The 15,100-nt window shown below is 42.2% G+C and overlaps 1 long non-coding RNA gene across 1 annotated transcript; it reads right to left on the bottom strand.

The window, feature by feature from the left end:
- Positions 1-1,035: 1,035 nt before the first annotated feature.
- LOC132650857 (uncharacterized) lies at positions 1,036-11,944 on the bottom strand. Its single transcript, XR_009588945.1, has 3 exons — positions 11,824-11,944; positions 11,554-11,614; positions 1,036-1,082 (listed from the first exon to the last, which is right to left on the bottom strand). It is a non-coding gene; the product is annotated as an uncharacterized LOC132650857 (long non-coding RNA).
- Positions 11,945-15,100: the final 3,156 nt, after the last annotated feature.

Genomic DNA, 15,100 nt, shown 5'->3' with positions numbered 1-15,100 from the left:
AACAATATAAGTTACCATTATTATTGAACATACAATCATTATCATGTTGAAATAAAAACAATGTTGGATAGATCAAAGTATCTTTTTGGGGGATCTTGGGTAAGTGTTGTATTAGGCCAAGCTGCTACCTATCTCCCGAGAGGTCTTCCATTAGAGAGACAAGCCGGTTGCCTTGAGCAACAGAAAAGGCATGTTTTAAATAAACTTTATATAAACTCCTTTTTAATTTAGAATTTATGCATACCCTAGGTATCCTGTACCTGTTTAAAGGTTTAGGCCTAGGTTTTTATATATGCTGTAGCTATTTGTCCTATCCCCTTTTTTAATATAGAATGGGAAGTTATGCCTTTATAGCCAAACTTTATTTAAACTCCCTCTTACCTTTAGCATTTAAGCATACCACAGGCATATTGTACCTCAGTTTTACATTGGTTGTGACTATTTTTTGGCTTGCCCCCTTTTTTTGCACAGGATGGGCCTTTATAGCCAAACTTTATATAAACTCACTTTCCCTTTTAGCATTTAAGGATATGCTAGGCATCTTGTACCGGGAGTTTTACATTTGTTTGGGCTACCTTTGGCCTGCCCCCTTTTTGATATGAAAGGAAGGAAGGAGGGAGGAAGGAAGGATGGAGGGAAGAAGGGAGGGAAGGAAGGAGGGAATGAGGGAGAGAAAGAAGGATGAAGAGAAAGGGATGGGAGGGAAAGAAGGAGGGAGTGAAGGAGGGAGGGAGGAAGGAAGGAAGGAAGGAAGGAAGGAAGGAGGGAGGGAAGGAAGGAGAGAAAGAGAGAAATAAAGAATTCCAGGCTGCCCCAATTGCTTGTGAATTATTTCGAGACAGGGTCTCTCTTTGTGGCTCCAGCCAAGTCCCGGACTTGCTCTGTGGACCAGGATGGCCTCGAACTCACGCCTCCCTGAGCTCCAGAACGCTGCAGAAACCTACTCACCACCTTCCCCTCTCCTCCCTCCCCCAGCCGGCAGCCCCCACCGGGTTTGGACTCACTTGGCAGCATCCTTGTCCTCTGGAAGCTCCTGCCGTTGTGGGTCTTGCTCTTGTGTTCCACCTTGTGAGAGAAGAACGCTGTGCGGGGGTAAGTGAGGAGAAGGTCACAGTTAGACACACTCCGGGGGTGGAGGAGAGGAAGGGGTATCAGACCTTTCAATTGTCTCCCCAAGACTTTAAGATGCTTCCTGGATTCTGGAGGCAGAGGAGGAAGAGGAGAAAGAGAAGGAGGAGGAGAAGAAGAGGGAGGAGGCAAAAGAGGAGGAAGTAAGAGGAGGAGGAAAAAAAAGAGGAGGGAGGAGAAAAAGGAGGAGGAGGAGAAGGAAAAGGAGGAGGAAAAAGAGGAGGAAGGAGAAGGAGGAGAAGAGGAAGGAGGAGAAGAAGGAGGAGAAGGAGGAGGAGAAGGAGAAGGAGGAGGAAAAAGAGGAGGAAGTAAGAGGAGAAGGAGAAGGAGGAGAAGGAGGAGAAGTAGGAGGAAGAGAAGGAGGAGGAGAATGAATTAATGAATGAATGAGTGAATGAATGAATGAGTGCACAGAGGACTGAAGGATTTGCACATAGGGTTAAGTCCATTGCCTGCGCGGAGGGAGCCCAGAGAGAAGGAGCTGATAACACATCGTTATCATTATAACGTACTAATAACATGTTTGCCATCCTCCAGGTCGCAGTACAAGGACCCCCATGTGACCCCTCAGGCAGGTTACCCAGAGGGCCGAACGCTTACCATCAGACCAACCTCCAGGAGGTGACCTCTGAGGAGCTGGGAGGGACTGGCCTGGAAGGGCGTCCTTTGAGCTCCACAGCACATTCCAGTGCATCGCGTAATGTATTTAAATATATTCAAATTTATTCAAATACCCGTGTATTAAAATAAAGTCAAACACATTCAAATATATTTAAATGAGCTTGAATACTCAGGGTTCACAGACAAGGAGAGACAGAGAGAAAAAAGAGACAGACACAGAGAGACAGAGAATCAGAGACACAGAGCCAGAGACACAGAGAGCCAGAGACACAGAGACAGAGATACAGAGATAGAGATACAGAGGGAGACAGAGAGACAGGGACAGAGAGAGACAGAGAAACAGAGAGACAGACAGAGAGACAGAGACACACCCAGAGACAGAGATACAGAAAGACAGAGAGACAGAGACAGACAGAGGCAGAGACAGGGACAGAGACAGAGAGAAACAGACATACACAGAGACAGAGATGGAGACAGAGAGACAGAGACACAGAGACAGATACAGAGAGAGAGACAGATACAGAGAGACAGAGACAGAGATGCAGAGACAGAGAGACACACAGAGAGAAACAGAAAGACAGAGAGACATAGAGAGACAGAGACAGAGAGAGACACAGAGAGATAGACAGAGACAGAGAGACAGAGACAGACAGAGAGAGACAGATAGAGGCAGAGAGAGACAGAGACAGAGAGTCAGAGACAGAAACACAGACCAACAGAGACACAGAGAGACAGAGACAGAGAGAGACAGAGACAGACACAGACACAGTAACAGAAACAGAAACAGACACAGAGACAGAGAGACACAGAGAGGCAGAGAGACAGAGAGACAGAGACAGAGAGATACCAGAGTGCTGTGCAGAGGGGACAGGACTCCTGTGTCCACTCCACATCCAGGGATGGAGGGCGATGGTGATTGCAACAGTGACAGTGATGGTGGCAGAAGGCGGCTCTGAGGAAAGCTGGGAAAGGGCCCCTCGCACTTCTCACACACAAGAAAGTGACAATAATAAAATAATAATAGTAAACAGACAAAATTACCAATAAATGATAAAAATCAGGTAATAATAATCAGATAATGATAATAAACAGATAATAATAAACCGATATGAACCAGATGATAATAATCAGATGGTAATAAACAGGTAATAATAAACAGATAATAAGGATCAGATGATAATAATAATGATCAGATGATAATAATATCAGATAATAATAATAAGAAAATGATAATAAACACATAATCATAATCAGATAATAATAATGAACAGATAATAATGATCAGATAATAATAATCACATAATAATAATCAAATAATAATAACCAGATAATACTAGCCAGATAATAATAATCACATAATAATAAACAGATAATAATAAACAGATAATGATAATAATATCAGATAATAATCATAATCAGATAATAACCATATCATAATATACAAATAATAATAAACGGATAATCATAATGGTAATCAGTTGATAATATCAAATAATAATGATTAGATTACAATAATGAAGAGATAATAATAATATCAGATAATAATGTTCAAAGGATAATATAATAATAATCAGATAATAATAATCAGATGATGATAATCAGATGATGATAATCAGATGACCAAACCCCAGCCGGTGATGGAAGTGAAGGAAGGCGGGAGCTGATGCAGAGGCAGTGGACCAGCCGCCCAGGGCTGGCTCCATCCACAGGGGCCTTGGTCTCACCACAAGCCCAGAAGATGGCTCCTCCCACAGGGGGCGGGATCTCCTCACCAGCCCAGGTGATGGCCCCTCCCACAGGGGGCCTGGTCTCCTCACCAGCCCAGGAGATGGCTCCTGCAGAAGTCCTCTCCTTCACAGGAGCTAATTTCAGATCAAACCTGTTTACCAAGCTTTCCGGTTTGGGCCAGCAGCTGATTTTTACTTATTCCTAGAGGAGAATCCTAGGCTCCCTCCGCCATTTCTTTTTTTTTTTTCCTGGTGATACTTCCTGACCAGTTGTTGGTGGTCAAGAGCTAAAGTCCTGTCCCTAATATTATCATGAACCCTGGAATCCTCCCGAAACAAACGGAGAGAGAGAAAGAGAGATTGTTATGTGAATTTTAACAATGTATTTTAGTTAAAACATTAGAAACACAAAATTAAAAATGTTATTAAACCTTGAATGGAGAAAGATGAACGAGCTTACAAAGGTGGCGAGCCTGCTAGAATAATACATCAACTTTAAACTCAGAAGGAAATCAAAACACCGAGCCTGACTCCTTGGACACCGTCATTGTTAGCAAAGACGTTATCATCTGCAATGGTATGTATTAAAACTGAGAGAGGGATATTCGTTTAGGATAAACACATATGAAAAGATTTGATGTGTCCAGAGACGGGTCAGTAGAGAAAATGAGGAGGAATGCCTCCACCTAAGGAGAAGAATTAACACATCTGAGACATCACAAGGTGCTTAAAGACGTTCCCCTGGGACGTGAGGTGGTTGAATCAGCCCAAGAAAACAGCATGAGGTCATGAACATGACAGGAATCAGCATACATCTTTCAACAATAATTCAGTAAGTGGTCTAAAATTCTCAATAAAAAACACATGAACTACCAGACTGTCTAAGAGACAGGATCCGCCTATTTTCTACTTCCGAGAACATCCCCTCTACATTAGACACAGAAACTGACTTGTGGTTACAGATTTGAAAGAATCACAAGGAGGTGGAACCAGAAAACAACTATATTCTATTGTCTGAGAATATTTTTATTTTTTTGGTCTGATAACATGCACTTCGAGTCAAAAGTTGTCAACAGGGGAGATCCAAAATGGAGGTGTAAGCATGCAGGGAGGTGAGAGCATGCAGTGAGGTGTGAGCATTCAGGGAGTTATGAGCATTCAGGGAGTTGTGAGCTTGAAGGGAGGTGTGAACTTGCAGGGAGGTGTGAGCATGTTGGGAGGTGTGAACTTGCAGGGAGGTGTGAACATGTAGGGAGGTGTGAAAATGCAAAGAGGTGTGAATGTGCAGGGAGGTGTGAGCATTCAGGGAGGTGTGAGCATGCAGGGAAGTGTGAGAATGCAGAGGTGAGAACGTGCAAGGAGGTGTGGGCGTTGTAGGAGGTGTGAGTGTCCAGGGAGGTTTGAGCATGCAGGGAGGGGTGAGCGTGTAGGGAGATGTGAGCATGGTAGGAGGTGTGAACATGCAAGGAGGCGTGAATGTGCAGGGAGGTGTGAGCATGCAGGGAGGTGTGAGCAGGCAAGTAGGCGTGAGCCTCATAGGAGGTGTGAGAATGCAGGGTGGTATGAGCATGGTAGGATGTGTGAACTTGCAGGGAGTTGTGAGCATGGCATGAGGTGTGAACCTGCAGGGAGATGTGAACATGTAGGGATGGGTGAACATGCAAGGAGGTGTGAGCATGCAGGAAGTGTGAGCATGCAAGGAGGTGTGTGCATGCAGAGAGCCATGAGCATGGTAGGTGTGAGCGTCCAGGGCGGTGTGAGCCTTGTAGGAGGAGTGAGTGTGCAGTGAGGTGTGAGCATGGTAGGAGGAGTGAACTTGCAGGGAGGTGTGAGCTTGTAGGGAGTTGTGAACATGCAGGTATATGTGAATGTGCAGGGAGGTGTGAACATGTAGATAGGTGTAAATGTGCACGGAGCTGTGAATGTGCAGGTGGGTGTGTGCATGCAGGGAGGTGTGAGCATGGTATGAGGTGTGTGCATGCAGGGAGGTGTGAGCATGGTATGAGGTGTGAAATTGCAGGGAGGTGTTTGCATGGTATGAGGTGTGAACCTGCAGGGAGTTGTGAACCTGTAGGGAGGTGTGAAGGTGCAAGGAGGTGTGAATCTTCAGGGAGTTGTGAGCATGCAGGGAGGTGAGAGCATGGTAGGAGGTGTGAACTTGCAGGGAGGTGTGAGCATGGAAGAAGGTGTGAAATTTTAGGGAGGTGTGAACATGTAGGAAGATGTGAATATGCAAGGAGGTTTACGTGTGCAGGGAGCTGTGAGCGTAGTACTTATGAGCATCCAGAGAGGTGTGAGGCTTGTAGGAGGAGTGGGCGTGCAGTGAGGTGTGAGCATGCAGGGAGGTGTGAACATGTAGAGAGGTATGAATGTGCACAGAGCTGTGAATGTGCAGGTAGGTGTGTGCATGCAGGGAGGTGTGAGCATGATATAAGGTGTGAACTTGCAGGGAGGTGTGAGCATACAGGGAGGTGTGAATGTGCAAGGATGTGTGAATGTGCAGGGAACTGTAAGTATGCAGGGAGCTGTGAGCATAGTAGGTGTGAGCATCCAGGGAGGTGTGAGCCTTGTAGGAGAGAGTGTGCAGGGAGGTGTGAGCATGGTAGAAGCTGTAAACTTGAAGAGAGGTGTGAGCTTGTAGGGAGGTATGAACATGTAGGGACATGTGAGCCTGCAGGGAGGTGTGAACATGTAGAGAGGTGCAAACCTGCACAGAGGTGTGAATGTGCACAAAGGTGTTAGCATGCAGGGAGGTGTGAGCCTGCAGGGAGCTGTGAGCATGGTAGAAGGTGTGAACGTGCAGGGATATGTGAGCATGCAGGGAGGTTTGAGCATGCAGGGGGATGTGAGCCTTGTAGGTGTGAGCATCAAGGGAGGTGTGAGCATGCTAGAAGGTGTAAACTTGCATGGAGGTGTGAGAGAGGTGTGAACATGCAGGGAGGTGTGAGCCTGCAAGGAGTTTTGAACATGTAGGGAGGTGTAAATGTGCAGGTATGTGTGAATGTGCAGATAGGTGTGACTGTGCAGGGAGGCATGAGTGTGCATGGAGGTGTGAGCATACAGGGAGGTGTGAGCATGCAGGGAGATGTGAGCATGGTAGGAGGTATGAACTTGCAGGGAGATGTGAGCATGTGGGGATGTGTGAGCGTGTGGGGATGTGTGAACATGTAGGGAGGTGTGACCGTGCAAGGAGATGTGAGCGGGCAAGAAGGTGTGAGCCTTGTAGGAGGTGTGAGCATGAATGGAGGTGTGAGTGTAGTAGGAGGTGTGAACTTGCAGGGAGATTTGAACCTGTAGGGAAGGGTGAACATGCAAGAAGGTATGAACGTGCAGGGAGGTGTGAGTGTGGTAGATGAGAGCGTCCAGGGAGGTGTGAGCATGGTAGGAGGTGTGAACTTGCAGGGAGGTATGAATTCAGGGTATTGGGTGGGCTATGCCAGCCTTGAGGACCGTAAAACATGGAAGAACTGAGGGATTGCTGGGAAAAAATTGGCAGCTAATTCTGTATTGATATGTTAAATATGAACCTCTGCCTTTTGTTCCAGGTATGAAACCTACATCTATGGAAATATAAACTTCAGACTGAGCAGTTTGGTCTCCACTAGGTAATGATTAAAAAATGAGCTCACAAGGAAGAAAGGTGGCAAAGACAAAGATTCTATTTTTCTTTGCTTTCTTTATATCTTCTTTCTTTTCTTTGAGGGAGGGTGGGTACCCAGACTGGACTCAAATTTTTGCTGTCGTTTTGCTTTTCTAATTAATTTGTATGTTATTAATCATTTTTATTTTTTCACAATTTATTCGTTGTATACCCCTTTTAAAGGTCACTCCCTCAACTCCTACTGGTCCCACACTTCTTCCCTCTTTCCCCCAAACCCTTTCCCCTAATCCTCTCATAGGGGGAGTTCCCCTCCTCTCCCATCCATCCACACATTATCAGAACACTACTCAGCTATTAAAATCAGGGAAATAAAATTTCTGCTCTTATTACTTCTGCATAGGCCACTGTGCTCACATCAGAAGATTTCATACCATGAACCTTGCCTGCAAGCTTACTGTGAACTAAACAATAGGTATAACTCATTTTAGAGAGTCCCACCCCCAAGACACTGTTTGATTTACCATCTCACATCAAGAAACATGTGAAATTTGAAATGCTATGAAGTGTGAAACATTTTTTTTTCACAAGCATTTCAGAGAACGTGGTTCTCTTGCTGCCTGGAGGCTGTTTCCCACCAGCCCAGGAAGGAAGGAGGCCCAGAAGATGAGGTATAAATCTTGGAAGCCACCAAAGCATAACAAAGATCAGAATACTCGGGGAAAGTAAGTTCAACTTTAGAAAGTAAGTTCAACTTTAATTCTAGAAAACAGAGGGTATGTACCCCTTGGGGAGTGACTGGGATGCTCTAAAATAAGTGTAGATAATTTTTTAAAACAGGGCACTTCAAGGATGCTTGATTTGCATTAAACAGCACATTCCTATCATGTGAAAAAGAACATGGAACCTAATTAACCTATATTTGAAGGGAGGGGAGTTATCAGGGATCTGTGTCAAAGGCCATGTATCAATTTTGGTTGGTGGCATCTATGTCTAAAGGCACTCTCCAGATGAAGTCAGGCAGAGAAAACACACCCTTGCCATGGTTTTACAACTAGGCCAGCAGCAGGGTCATACATGGAAGAGAAAGCCTCCTCCCTCACATCTCAAAATTCAGTCTGGGTTGTGATGGTTTTCAATAGAACCCCTGGAACCATAGGTATGTGCACGCAAAGAAACTTCTACAGGCTACCACTGTTGTGATACTCTCAGAGAACTTCCTGGCTGGTGTTAGTTCACCATTCCCTACATATTCATCCACTGGACTCAAAGTTTCTTGTGTAAAGTGAGGCAACTGAAAACAGTAAATGGTGAGAATCAAGATTATCAATAAGTCTTCCATAAACACCTTATTATATAATACTGTTGCATGTAATTGATATTCACCATTCATTGTATTCTTTTTAAAAATAAGTTTATTTACTTTAAATTCCAATCATAGTCCCCCACTCTTCCCTCCCCCAGTACTACCCTCTATTCCTATTGCCCCTATTCCCTTTCCCCTTCAGAAAAGGGAGGTCAGTTCCATTGAGCTGGTTTTTCAGTTCTGCTGGATCTCAGTAGACCAAAGAACACAAAGGCCTTTCCATATTGCTTATAGTCACAGAATTCCTCTCTAGTAAGGATACTTTTATGATGATGATGGCTCTAGATTTGTGAAAAGCCTCACCATTTTAACACATTCATAAGTTTTCCTCCATTATGAATCCTTTCATGATGATGAAGATTATACAAATGTGGAATGGTTTCACCATGTTAAAAGCACTCACAGGCTTTCTGTCCATTAGGATTTCTTTCATGAGTATGGAGATTATTCTGAAGTCCAAAAGTTTTTTCACATTGGTTACAGTCAGACAGCTTCTTTCCAGTATGTGTTCCTTTATGTATTAGGAGACATTATGTGCAAAGGCTTTACCACACAGTTATATTCATATGGTTTCCCTCCAGAATGTGTTGTTGTCTTAGGAGATGACTGTTAAATGGAAAGGCTTTATCACACTAATTACCTTAACAAGGTTTCTCTCCAATGTGTGTTTTTTCATGTTTTCGGAGACTACTCTGTTGTGCAAGGGCTTTATCATGTTGACTATATTTATAAGGTTTCTTTCCAGTATGTGTTCTTTTATGCCGTATGAGATTGCTGTTTTCTGCAAAGGCTTTTCCACACTGGTTACATTCATAAGGTTTCTCTCCAGTGTGTGTTCTTTTATGGCTTAAGAGAGTACTGATTTGTGCAAAGGCTTTACCACACTGGTTACATTCATAAGGTTTCTCTCCAGTGTGTGTTCTTTTATGGCTTAAGAGAGTACTGATTTGTGCAAAGGCTTTACCACACTGGTTACATTAATAAGGTTTCTCTCCAGTGTGTGTTCTTTTATGCTGTATGAGAGCACTGTTTTGTGCAAAGGCTTTACCACACTGGTTACATTCATAAGGCTTCTCTCCAGTGTGTGTTCCTTTATGGCTTATGAGAGCACTGTTTCGTACAAAGGCTTTACCACACTGGGTACATTCATAATGTTTCTCTCCAGTGTGTGTTCTTTTGTGGCTTAAGAGAGTACTGTTTTCTGCAAAGGCTTTACCACACTGGTTACATTCATAAGGTTTCTCTCCAGTGTATGTTCTTTTATGGCTTAAGAGAATACTGCTTTTTGCAAAGGCTTTACCACACTCATTACATTCAAAAGGTTTCTCTCCAGTGTGTGTTCTTTTATGGCTTAAGAGAGTACTGTTTTGTGCAAATGCTTTACCACACTGGTTACATTCATAAGGTTTCTCTCCAGTGTGTGTTCTTTTATGGCTTAAGAGAGTACTGATTTGTGCAAAGGCTTTACCACACTCATTACATGCATAAGGTTTCTCTCCAGTGTGTGTTTTTTTATGCCGTATGAGATCACTGTTTTGTGCAAAGGCTTTACCACACTGGTTACATTCATAAAGTTTCTCTCCAGTATGTGTTCTTTTATGCCGCGTGAGATGACTGTTTGTTGCAAAGCCTTTACCACATTGATTACATTTATAAGACTTCTCTCCTGTGTGTGTTCTTTTATGCCACATGAGGACAGTGGTATAGGGGAAGGCTTTACCACATAGAGTGCATTCAAAGGGATTCTCTCCTTTATGACTGCTTTCATGCCTGCAAAGCTAATTGGCACATGTAAAAGATTTACATTTCATTACACTAATAAATATATTTATCTATATGAATTAATTTCATAATTTGGTGTAATGGTAAAGAAGAATCAAATTTTAAAGTTTTATCACTTTATTTACTTTCATGGTATTCGCCTTCATTATGGGTATTTTTGAAAATCCCTGTGATGGTAAGAGCATTTGTTATGTGATTCACTTTTGTAGCATCATTTTTTCTATAAGAGGTTTTCTCCTATATATGAATAGTATTGTTAGAATTCAGAGTTTTACCACAGCAATCCCATTCAAAAATTTTTGTACTGTATGAATGATACTTCATTTACAAAGTGAGCAAGGACAATCAGAAGAAGTTCCAAATTCCTAGTATTTGTAGGTATTTTCAGCAGTATGAGTTTGCTGATGAATTCTCAGTTAAGTTGCAAAATCAATTAACAGTAACCACTTATCACATTCAGAAAATTTATTCACAGTGCGGACTTCTACAAAAAGAATTGTTCTTGGAGAAAGAGAGGGACACTGCTTCTATCAATATCCCTATGCTCATGTGTCACAAAAGCATTTTGACATATGATATACCAGTTTAATTTACAAGAATAATAAAAGATTCCCACATTGAATTAACAGTTTGTTTTTTGTTCATCATAGACATGTCATATAGTGACTAATGTTTCTCCTCAACAATATTCTTTATTCTCATAAGCTGCACCTTTCACTAAACTTTACAGTGTTACTGCATGAATATGAGTAACACTGGTTGTCCTATGAAATATTTGCTCATTAGAAGGTTTTGGACACATACTGATCACTTATTCAATGTGTATACCTCTTACAATATCTGATTAGATAGAATGAGACTAATTATATTGGCAGTTCAAGTCAGTAGCTGTAATGTCCATATGATTCAAATGGTATTTTCAATTACAATATTATTTTGTTTTCTTCTATCTTAGGGGAGTGCCTTGCAAACCCAAATCAGATACCTGACATTGAAGTACATGGAATTGTTAGATTTTAATGATCATCAGTACACTTAAAGCAGTATTGTTTGTACACTGTTGCTTTTCTTTAAAACTTCTAGGACACAGCCAGCTGTGCTGGTACATGCCTTTAATTCCAGCACTTGTGGAGGCAGAAGCAGGCAGATCTGTGTGATGTTGAGGTCATTCTGGTCTAATAAGCAAGTCTAAGCCAAGCCACAGCTACACAGAAAACAAAAACTATTTCGAAAACAGAAAAAAAAGCAGCCAACAAACAGACAAACAAACTTCCAGGACACATTAAAATTTCTTAAGATTCATATCTGTATCATTGTGCACATAAAGTTACCTTTTATTACTTGTAGAACTTTGAAAATGTTCTCCAATATTATGGTGTTCCCAATTGTAGCCTAAAATATAGTACCAGAAAATATATATTATTTTGAAATATATTATTATTAAGGCAAAACTCAAATCACTATCTTCTTGTGACCCTTAGAACCATGCTTGATTTAATCACTTCATTCCTCCTCAGTCTCAATTGGAATTACAGAAGAGAATCAATAACAAAGTAACAGTTGTCTCCTTATTTTAAATATGAAAAAAATTGCTGTCTTACCTATAGCAGTGAGGTTTTTACAGGTCTCTAGCATCACATCTTTGTAGAGTTGCTTCTGGGAAGGTTCCAACAAAGCCCACTCTTCTTGGCTAAATTTCACATGCACATCATCGAAGGTCACTGAATTCTAAAATTTGCCATACATTTGTACAAAAGAAAGAGTGGCAACAATATAAATTTATACTTCATTGGCAATATAATCATATAATTCTAGGGCTTCTTCTGTTTATTTTCTGACACAGAAGTGCTAGTGTTAGAGAGTTGGGTGCTGTGAATCAGGTGAAGGATGGGAGAAGAAAAAGCCTAAAGGTTAGATTGTAAAGGAAACAAAAGGCTTGCTTTGAAAACCTATGTTAAAGGTGTTGTATTAGTTTGTAAGACATGTGTATGACGTAGCCATTAGTTGGGTTCTTGAGTGATCTATGAATCATCTTCAGTTACTTGGGCAAGTAGGTCAGGAGCCTGTCATGAGACAGGTGGAAGGAAAAGACACAGTCATCATATTTTATCTAGCAACAAATGAGATGTGGATATCAGGGGACAGTGAACAGATGGGTGACATCAGTCAAAAGACAACATGGTACTGAATATCATGTTTTCACCAGGGCTTAGAGATGTGCCATATAAGTATATGAAAAGGGGGGCTCATATATTTGTGGAAGGGAAAGTGGACTACAGTCAATAGATGGATAAAAATGATGTGAGTGGCAAGCAACAATAATCATAGCGGATAACATCATATTTCTGAGTAACCAGACAAAAGAAAAGGCATACAACACATGATTATTCTTTGATCATTGTTTTGTACACTTTCCTTTCTACATCATGTATAGTCTATAGTTTAAAATAAAGATTATAACTTTTCTATTAAAAATAAGTGTTAATGTTATCACTAAGTCATTTTAGAAGAAAACTGAATAATGAAGTTTAACTGTGTCATATCTGAATCATATCTGAACTTTTTTGAATAGGATATAGCTTTGGAATAGTCATGGTAATTCATGTGGACAAAGACCAACAGAGAGGAGAGAGCGAAATGAAAGAGAGAGACAGAGACACACAGAGAAATTAAGAGATGGACAGTACTAAGTACACATCAGAGAAATTTATGAACAATTACTAACAACAAAAAATGATCGACAAGCTGTGTGTATTCTGTTGTGCCTTTAATTTCATCACTCAGGAGGCAGAGGCAGGTGTATCTTATTGAATTGGATGCTAGCATGATCTATACAAAGAGTTCTAGGACAGCCAGACCTATATAGTAAGACAGAGCCTCCCCTAAAAGTCAATCAAACAAATACAAACGATTGAAATAACTGAGAGGTCTTTACTGAAGCTTCTACAAGGAATTATACACTCACTCCAGTTGTGTATTCATTTTCCAGAAATCTGCACTGCCCTAGCTTAAACTGTAACTTTAATAAGATCTTACTAAAAGGGAATGCATGTTTAAACAGCTAAAAATAGAAAGATGAAAATATTAACAATATAAATGATGATCTGAAATAAGCAACATAAGACAGGAGAGATGGTTCAGCATTGAGGAGCTCTTGCTGCTCTTTCAAATAATTGGGCTCAATTGTCAGTGTTTAACTGGGACCCGCTACTATCAGTTGCTATAAGTTCATGAATTATGAACACATCTTTGGACTACTGTGATGATCAGGCACGCAAGAGGTTCATATTCATGCATACAATCAAAATACTCATATTCAGTAAAAATTAAAAACAGATCCCAGATGGCAGACCTGATCCCACACTGTGTCTGATCAGCGGGGTAGCAGAGACTGCACAGTGACAAATTGTTGGAACTATTGGCCCCCAAACACCATTGACTGTATTTACCAGGTGATAAGAAACCCAATGTTGAGAAAAACAATTGGGTTCAACCTCAGAGTACCCAGCTAATCCCTGTAAAATTCCCTGGGCTGTTGTGGCAGGAGTAGGGTTTTCAAGTAAAAAGACCCAAGAAGCATGTCCTGATCAATTTCCCAGGCTAAACTGTGCACCCCAGGGCGCCAGAGACGGGGAGTCCCAGTCTCAAGAAAACCCCACAGGGAAGGAAGCAAGTGGGACTGACCAAATGTCACCCAGTCTATCCCTGGAAAAGGTCCTGTAGACCTGTGGGTACACAGCAGCCAGCCCTGAGTGGGGTTCCAGCCACCAGCCCCTCCCACCCGACTCTTCGTCACTGACAGAACTGTGTGCCCAAGGGCACTAGATGCTGGGTTTTCCTGTTGGGAGAAAACCCACAGGGAGGGAAACAGCAGATCCCAGCTTAGAGCACTCAGCTGACCCCACCACCACTACCACCACCACTACCACCCCACATATGGGAATATTCTTGGAAAAAGTTCCCAGGTTCCTGTCCAGTCACCAGCTTGGAGCCACCATTCTCAAGCAAGTGCCTGTGCACTCTACACCCCCCCCCCCCAACAGTAGAGACTGGGTCTTCCTGTTGGGATAAAACCCAAAGATGGAGGAAATATCTGGCCCTACCTCAGGACACCTATCTCCAGAAAAGTTTCTGGTTATACACAGGCTCCAGACTCTAGCCTCTTGCTGTACACATGAGAGTAGTGCTCATGTGTCACTGATTAGCACTTGGGTACTGGGAAAGAGAGCTCCAAACTCAGACCTCCAGAAGCCTGGGTTCCCTGATATCAACCCCCAGATACTGCCCCAAGGGACAACCAGTTATCCTTAACTAAACTGACCAAACCCCAGGGCACCCAGGTTACAGCAGCAAGCTCACTAAATTTACATCAAGAAACCCAGCAGCAGCACAGCTGTCTCTAGGACTTCTCTGGGTGAGAGGAGAGCCCCCTTTACTAACAAAGGCCACAATTAGTACTCAGGTCTGTACACCTGAGGTGAGCTGTGGCAATTCCGGAAAAACACCTGCCATTCAGTGACCATACCCAAAAAGCTGAGGAGGCCTCCTTTGGGAAAAATCATCTTCCTGTCAAGGGTATTCGACCCACTATAGGATCCCAGGAAGTACCAGAAACTAACCCCCCACACCTCAGATAGCCTAATGGGTAGAGGCCAGCACAAAAGCTCAACCAACAAAAGACAGAGCAATATGGCATCCCTAGAACAAGTTATCCAGGAGCAAGCAGCCCTGGATAACCCAGTGTAAATGAAATTCAAGAAGATGACCTTACATCTGTGCTTATGAACAGGATAATAGAGGAAAAAAATAAACTGCGTAAAGACCTAGATGAAGATAAATTCAAACAGATTATTGCCATCTGCAAAGAAATGGAAGAAG

Source organism: Meriones unguiculatus (genome assembly GCF_030254825.1).
Source record: "Meriones unguiculatus strain TT.TT164.6M chromosome 13 unlocalized genomic scaffold, Bangor_MerUng_6.1 Chr13_unordered_Scaffold_34, whole genome shotgun sequence".
NCBI classification, from domain to species: Eukaryota; Metazoa; Chordata; class Mammalia; order Rodentia; family Muridae; genus Meriones; species Meriones unguiculatus.
Note: the sequence above shows the minus strand (reverse complement) of the source record. Positions and strands in the feature narration are given on the sequence as shown.